Source organism: Paramisgurnus dabryanus, chromosome 2, assembly GCF_030506205.2.
Source record: "Paramisgurnus dabryanus chromosome 2, PD_genome_1.1, whole genome shotgun sequence".
Taxonomy (NCBI): domain Eukaryota; kingdom Metazoa; phylum Chordata; class Actinopteri; order Cypriniformes; family Cobitidae; genus Paramisgurnus; species Paramisgurnus dabryanus.
The window spans coordinates 7,461,401-7,468,900 of NC_133338.1; the positions used below are offsets into that span (position 1 = coordinate 7,461,401).

Here is a 7,500-nt window from a genome sequence, read left to right on the forward strand (position 1 = left end):
GGCACAGCGTTGCCACATTAGTTTTGAAGTTTCTCTCGAATCGAGTCAGCACTCGCTTACGGCCACACCACCCTGGGCACGCCCGTTCTCGTCTGATCTCGGAAGCCAAGCAGGGTTGGGCCTGATTAGTACTTGGATGGGAGACCGCCTGGGAATACCAGGTGCTGTAAGCATTTAATTAATTAATTATTTATGTCATTTTTTCCCATAAATGCGTTCTTTCTGTAAGCGTTCACTGATGTCATGGCGTTGCCACATAAGTCTTGAAATGTCTATCGAATCGAGTCCACACTCGCTTACGGCCACACCACCCTGAGCACGCCTGCTCTCGTCTGATCTCGGAAGCCAAGCAGGGTCGGGCCTGGTTAGTTCTTGGATGGGAGACCGCCTGGGAATACCAGGTGCTGTAAGCAATTCATTAATTATTTATATCATTTTTTCCCATGAATGCGTTCTTTCTGTAAGCGTCCACTGTTGTCATGGCGTTGCCACATAAGTCTTGAAGTGTCTCTCGAATCGAGTCAGCACTCGCTTATGGCCACACCACCCTGAGCACGCCCGCTCTCGTCTGATCTTGGAAGCCAAGCAGGGTCGGGCCTGGTTAGTACTTGGATGGGAGACCGCCTGGGAATACCAGGTGCTGTAAGCATTTAATTAATTATTTATGTCATTTTTTCCCATGAATGCGTTCTTTCTGTAAGCGTTCACTAATGTCATGGCGTTGCCACATAAGTCTTGAAGTGTCTATCGAAACCAATCAGCACTCGCTTACGGCCACACCACCCTGAGCACGCCCGCTCTCGTCTGATCTCGGAAGCCAAGCAGGGTCTGGCCTGGTTAGTACTTGGATGGGAGACCGCCTGGGAATACCAGGTGCTGAAAGCAATTGATTAATTACTTATGTCATTTTTTCCCATGAATGCGTTCTTTCTGTAAGCGTTCACTGATGTCATGGCGTTGCCACATAAGTCTTGAAGTGTCTATCGAATCGAGTCAGCACTCGCTTACGGCCACACCACCCTGAGCACGCCCGCTCTCGTCTGATCTCGGAAGCCAAGCAGGGTCGGGCCTGGTTAGTACTTGGATGGGAGACCGCCTGGGAATACCAGGTGCTGTAAGCATTTAATTAATTAATTATTTATGTTATTTTTTCCCATGAATGCGTTCTTTCTGTAAGCGTTCACTGATGTCATGGCGTTGCCACATAAGTCTTGAAATGTCTATCGAATCGAGTCCACACTCGTTTACGGCCACACCACCCTGAGCATGCCCGCTCTCGTCTGATCTCGGAAGCCAAGCAGGGTCGGGCCTGGTTAGTACTTGGATGGGAGACCGCCTGGGAATACCAGGTGCTGTAAGCATTTAATTAATTAATTATTTATGTCATTTTTTCCCATGAATGCGTTCTTTCTGTAAGCGTTCACTGATGTCATGGCGTTGCCACATCAGTCTTGAAGTGTCTCTCGAATCGAGACAGCACTCGCTTACGGCCACACCACCCTGAGGGCGCTATTGAGCAATCAGGAAGTGAGTTGGCTGCAGTAGAGAGAGGAAGGCTCTCTCATTGTTTATGTTTGTTAGTGTTTGTAGTTTTTTTTTTATATCGATTGAGTTTTGTTTGTTAGTGATTTTTTTGTTTTGTTTAAACCACCTAACAGCAGCTTTTGGCTGGCTGGAGGGTGGTTAAATCGTGATTTTTCGTGGTTTTGTTTGTTTGTTTTTGTTTTTCGTGTTTGTTTTTCATTTGAAATGGACGGACCTACGGCTAATGACCTGGAAATGGCGGCGGAGAAACGGAACGGCAATGACACTGGACCTGAACATCGACCACGAGCTGGAAACCAAAAGGATTCAGGTGTTAGGAATTTTGAGCAAAGGAAATACATGAAGGAAGCAACAGTGATTGTAAATGTGGACAATGCTAATGGAGTAAAGGCAGAGGATATAATTAAAGTGATAGCAGAGAAAATTGGAGAAGGAAACGTTCTGGCAGTAAGACCAAGACAAAATAAGGAATATGAACTGACCCTGGAGAAGGAGGAAATGTGTGATGAGTTAATGGATGGACTAATGATAAAAGGAACAAACTGTGAGGTGAGGAGATTACAAATCAGAGAATATGTCGTTTCCTTCATGCATTTGCCTGTTTACCTGGAGGATAACGAAATTTTAGAAAAATTGCAAGGTTGGGGCGTTTTGCCAATATCAAAAATTAAAAGAAGGCTGTATCCGGGCACTGGAATCGAGGACGGGACAAGGTTTGCGAGAGTGAGGTTCCCCAAGGAAGTGGTTTCACTCCCATACAGCACGAAGCTGGAAACAGCGGAGGGGCCGCAATATTTTAGGGTGATGCACAGCCATCAGGTGAAAACCTGTCGGCTGTGCATGAGCCCAGACCATCTAATGAAAGATTGCCCTGATTTTAAGTGCTACAAATGTGAGGAGAGGGGACATTTCGCAAGGGACTGTAACACTGTTAAGTGCCCGGACTGCCAAGACTATTTAAATAAATGTGAGTGTTGGATGGATGGAGGAGAAGGAGGATCACAAAAACAGGTGGACAGTCAAATGCATGAAGGGAACGATGGAGAAGAAAATGAAAATGAAGAACAACAACACACTGATGGAGCAAATGAAATGGAAAAGGGAATAACCATAGAGGAACAGACAACAGAGGACATAGAAGTGGAAAATGAGAAGGACAATTCACAAGGAGATGATGGTACATGGACACCAATTGAAATTTCTGCAAGTTTTACAAGTCTTTTAGATACGATGGACAAAGAAGGACAAAATGAGATAGTAGAGAGCAGCGGGATTGACAATAAAGAAATGGAAGAAGCAGCAGTATTGGAGAAAAGCAGAGACGGAAGAGCACAAACAAGAAGAAGAGCATTAAAGGTAACACCAAATGTACAGTTTGCTAGGAAAAAAGTGATGAAAAAAGGACAAAAGAAATGTGTAAATAGGTATGAAGTTTTAAAGGGCCTGGAGGAGATGAAGTGAGACAATGGTTTTTAGGTATTTAATTTTTCTTTTAATGGTTTTAAGTTGTGTGACTTTTAATGCAAGAGGACTGCTGGACGTGAGAAAATTTGAAAAAGTAATTGAAAGATGTAAACATGAAGATATCATTGCACTACAAGAAACGAACTGGAAAGAGAATGTGATGAAGGATTTTCAAAGGAGATGGGCTGGAGGGATTTTTATATAACAATGGTAATGGAAGATTTGGAAGAGGAGTTGCTTTTTTAATGAAAGAGGAGGTTTTTAAAAGAAGCAAAATTGTATATAAAGACAATATAGGAAAATGTATGATTGTAGAGACAAAATATGACGAAAAGGAAATGGTTATGGTAAATGTACATGCACCAACAGAAGAGAAGGAAAAAAAAGATTTTTTTATGTTTTAAGAGGTTTTTTAAAGAAATATAAAGAAATTGTAATGATGGGGGATTTTAATACAGTTTTTAGTAAACAAGATATGGCAGAGGGAATGGTTTTTAAAAGTGATGCGGGGAGAAAAGAATTAAAGTTTTTAATGGAAGAAAATAAAATGATTGATGTATGGAGAGAAAGGAACGAAACAAAAAAAGAGTTTTCAAGACGACAAATAGTGGGACAGTTTGTGTGCAAAACAATAATTGATTTTATTTTATGTAATAGGAATGTGGAAAATTTTATTGAAAAGATTAAGTATGAAGAAACAAGTTTAAGTGATCATAAGTTCTTATTTTTTAAAATTGATTGGGACAAAATACAAAGAGGGCCAGGGGTATGGGTTTTAAATACAGAGATTCTTAAAAATAAAGATTATGTTTCAGAAATCAAACAAATTATAGAAAGAGAAAAGGAAAGTAAAATGTATGAAGAGAGTAAGACAATATGGTGGGAAAACGTAAAGTTTTTAATAAAAAAATTCTCAATTAAATACTGTAGCCTAATACAAAAATGTAAGAGTTATAAGAAAAAAGAAATGAAAACAGACTTAGAAAAAGAACTAACTAAAGAAAACAAAGACATACAAAAGATAAGAGAAATTGAGGAAAGATTAAAGGAAATAGAGGAAAAAGAATATGAAGGAGCAAGATTAAGAAGTAAAGCAAAATATATGGTGGAGGGTGAGAAATGTACAAAGTTTTATTTTGACCTAGAGAAAAAGAAAGGAAAAGCAGAGATTGTAAAGGAGGTAAGAGGGGAAAATGGGGAAATCGTACAAGGAAATGAAAATATTCTAAAAGAAATAAAGGCCTTTTATGAGGACCTTTTCAGTACTCAAGGTGAAGAGGAGAAAGAACAAAAAAAACAATTATTAAATCTAATAAAAGCAAAATTAAGTAAAGAAGATAAAGATGTATGTGACCATGATTTCAGAGAAGAAGAGATTGAACAAGCAATAGATCAACTAAACAGAAAGAAGAGTTTGGGGAGTGAATTTTACAAATGTTTTAAAGGGGTTTTAACAAAGATTTTAAAGGAGGTTTTTAAGGAAATTTTTGAAAAAGAGGAAGTAAATGAAAGGATGAGAATAGGTTTGATGAAAATTATATATAAAAGGAAAGGGGAGAGGGTAGACTTAAAGAACTATAGACCAATTTCAATGTTGAACACAGATTTTAAAATTATAGCAAAGATTTTAGCAAATAGACTGAAGGAAGTGATGCCAACTATAATAAAAACAAATCAAGCATATGCAGTCAAAGGAAGAGACATAGCTGACATAACAATGAGTATAAGGGACATGATATGGTACATAAAACAAGAAAATAAGGATGGGTACATAATCAGTTTAGATTTTGAAAAAGCTTTTGATAGGGTGGAACATGGTTTTTTATTTGATGTTTTAAAGAGTTTTGGTTTTGGGAAGAATTTTATCAAATGGATTAAAATCTTATACAAGGGGGCTTTGACAAAAATTAAATGCAATGGGTTTTTAACTGAATGTTTTAAAATTACGAGATCAATACGGCAAGGTTGTCCACTCTCGGCACTGTTATATTCACTTGTATCAGAACCACTGGGATTAGCTATAAAGGAAAATACAAAAATAACAGGAATTGAGATTGAGGGAATTATGTCTGAAGGGAAGGTTTTTCAGTATGCAGATGACACAACAATAATTGTAAATAGGAAAGAAAGTGTACAAGAGGCCATGAATGTTGTCAAGAAATTTTGTAAAGCATCAGGAGGTAAAGTTAATGAGGATAAAACAGTGTACATGAGGTTTGGCAAAGCTGTGCCTTTAAATGATTATTTTAATTTTAAAGAGGTAGAAGAAATGAAAATTTTAGGACTTTTATTGGGGAAAAATGAGAAAAAAACAAGAGATGAAATGTGGGAACAACTGATATCAGGAATAGAAAGAAAAATAAACTTTTGGAAATTAAGAACTTTAAGCTTGAAGGGGAAGGTTTTAACTTTGAATGTTTTAATGGTTTCTAAATTGTGGTATGTTTTATACTTATCTGAAATGCCAATATGGATAGAAAAGAGGTTGAAGAAATGTTTTCTTGATTTTATTTGGAACGGCAAACCGCCAAGAATAGCTTACAACACGATTTTAGGGGATATAGAAAAAGGCGGTCTAGGATTAATGGATGTAGAACAAAGGAAAAACAGTCTAAGAGTAAAAGCAGTTAAAAAGTATTTACAAGAAGAAAACAAGGCAGAATGGAAGAAAACAATGAAATATTTTTTAAACAGATGTGAAAATTTTAACATGGAGGATGGAATTTTATGGATGAAAACGAAAAATTGGATGACAGAGAGAATACCTGGATTTTATAGAGAATTGCTTAGTGCTTGGGGGAAGTTTTTAACAAATATTGAATATGACCCACGAGGAAGAGAAAACATTTTAAATCAACCTCTGTTCTTGAACAACAAGGTTTTAAAACAAGACAAAGTCATTTATTTTAAGAAATGGATGGAAGTGGGAATAACTAAAGTAAAAGATGTAATGTATGAAGTGAAAGAAGGTTTCTTACCTGTACAATGTGTGTATGATGCAATGGATGAGGCAAAAGAGGAATACAGCAAACAAGAAATTATAAACAAGTATGAAGTAATTAAACAAGCTATACCCAAAGAGTGGATTAAAAGAATAGAAAATATGGAAAAGGAAAAAGAACAGAAAGACATTCAAGTGATTTTGGATGAAAAAGTATACACTCTCAAAGAATGCAGTATTAAGATGTTTTATTGCTTTTTCAGAGACAGTGTTTTTAAAGAACCTATTGTAAATCGCTTCTGGCTACATAAATTTGTGAATTTAAAACAGGAAGATATATGGAGAAACATGAGGGGAAGATGTGTAGAAACAAGACTGGAGTCCTTGGAGTACACAATAAGACATAAAGTGGTATTTACTGATGTGATTTTAAACAAAATAGGAATGGAACAAAGTGCGATGTGTAAAGTATGTCACGAAAGAGAAGAAGGAATTGTACATTTGTTTTTGAACTGCAAAGAATTGGACTCTTTTTTAAACAAATGTAAGGACATAATCAAAGAATTGGACGAACAATGGAATGAGAATGAAATGGAATGGAATAGATTGGTGATGTTTGGTTGGAAAAGGAAAAGTCAAAACATGAAATTTATTAATTTATGTGTAATGTTAATGAAAAGTGCAATATGGGAACGACGAACTGCAGCAAAAAAAGAAAAAATTGTAATTGATGTATGGACTGTTTTTAAAAGAAAAACTGAAATGTACATGGAAAGATTGTATGCCTATTTTAAACATGAGAATATGTTAGAAGCTTTTTACAATGTTTTTACGCCCAAGGTTTGCAGTATTTTAGAGGGTTTAAAGTGGAGATTGCCAGATGTTACGGGACACATTTTTACATAATTTTAAAGGTTTTCTTTCTCATTGTTCTTTTATGTAACTATTTAACTTCATGGTAGTGTATATTTGATGTTTTTTTGTGTAAAACAAATGGTTTTGTATGAAATGCTTTGTAATTGTTAGAAAAATTATTCAATAAAAAAAAAAAAAAAAAAAGCACGCCCGCTCTCGTCTGATCTCGGAAGCCAAGCAGGGTCAGTCCTGGTTAGTACTTGGATGGGAGACCGCCTGGGGATACCAGGTGCTGTAAGCATTTAATTAATTAAATATTTATTTATGTCATTTTTTCCCATGAATGCGTCCTTTCTGTAAGCAATCTCCCATGGCATGGCGTTGCCACATTAGTTTTGAAGTGTCTCTCGAATCGAGTCAGCACTCGCTTACGGCCACACCACCCTGAGCACGCCTGCTCTCGGAAGCCAAACAGGGTCGGGCCTGGTTAGTACTTGGATGGGAGACCGCCTGGGAATACCAGGTGCTGTAAGCATTTAATTAATTAATTATGTATGTCATTTTTTCCCATGAATGCGTTCTTTCTGTAAGCGTTCACTGATGTCATGGCGTTGCCACATAAGTCTTGAAGTGTCTCTCGAATCGATTCAGCACTCGTTTACGGCCACACCACCCTGAGCACGCCCTCTCTCGTC

The 7,500-nt window shown here is 37.3% G+C and overlaps 4 non-coding genes and 4 pseudogenes across 4 annotated transcripts; all 8 read left to right on the forward strand.

Moving 5' to 3' along the window:
• Positions 1-54: 54 nt before the first annotated feature.
• LOC135784681 (5S ribosomal RNA) lies at positions 55-173 on the forward strand. The gene has a single exon (XR_010546047.1). It is a non-coding gene; the product is annotated as a 5S ribosomal RNA (ribosomal RNA).
• A 121-nt stretch (positions 174-294) lies between these two features.
• Positions 295-413, forward strand: LOC135784077 (5S ribosomal RNA; annotated as a pseudogene).
• Positions 414-530: 117 nt separating this feature from the next.
• Positions 531-649, forward strand: LOC135783881 (5S ribosomal RNA). The gene has a single exon (XR_010545883.1). It is a non-coding gene; the product is annotated as a 5S ribosomal RNA (ribosomal RNA).
• Positions 650-766: 117 nt separating this feature from the next.
• Positions 767-885, forward strand: LOC135784362 (5S ribosomal RNA; annotated as a pseudogene).
• A 117-nt stretch (positions 886-1,002) lies between these two features.
• LOC135783946 (5S ribosomal RNA) lies at positions 1,003-1,121 on the forward strand. The gene has a single exon (XR_010545944.1). It is a non-coding gene; the product is annotated as a 5S ribosomal RNA (ribosomal RNA).
• Positions 1,122-1,242: 121 nt separating this feature from the next.
• Positions 1,243-1,361, forward strand: LOC135785164 (5S ribosomal RNA). The gene has a single exon (XR_010546472.1). It is a non-coding gene; the product is annotated as a 5S ribosomal RNA (ribosomal RNA).
• Positions 1,362-7,231: 5,870 nt separating this feature from the next.
• On the forward strand, positions 7,232-7,340 carry LOC135784693 (5S ribosomal RNA; annotated as a pseudogene).
• A 121-nt stretch (positions 7,341-7,461) lies between these two features.
• LOC135784710 (5S ribosomal RNA) overlaps positions 7,462-7,500 on the forward strand; it is a 119-nt pseudogene continuing 80 nt past the window's right edge.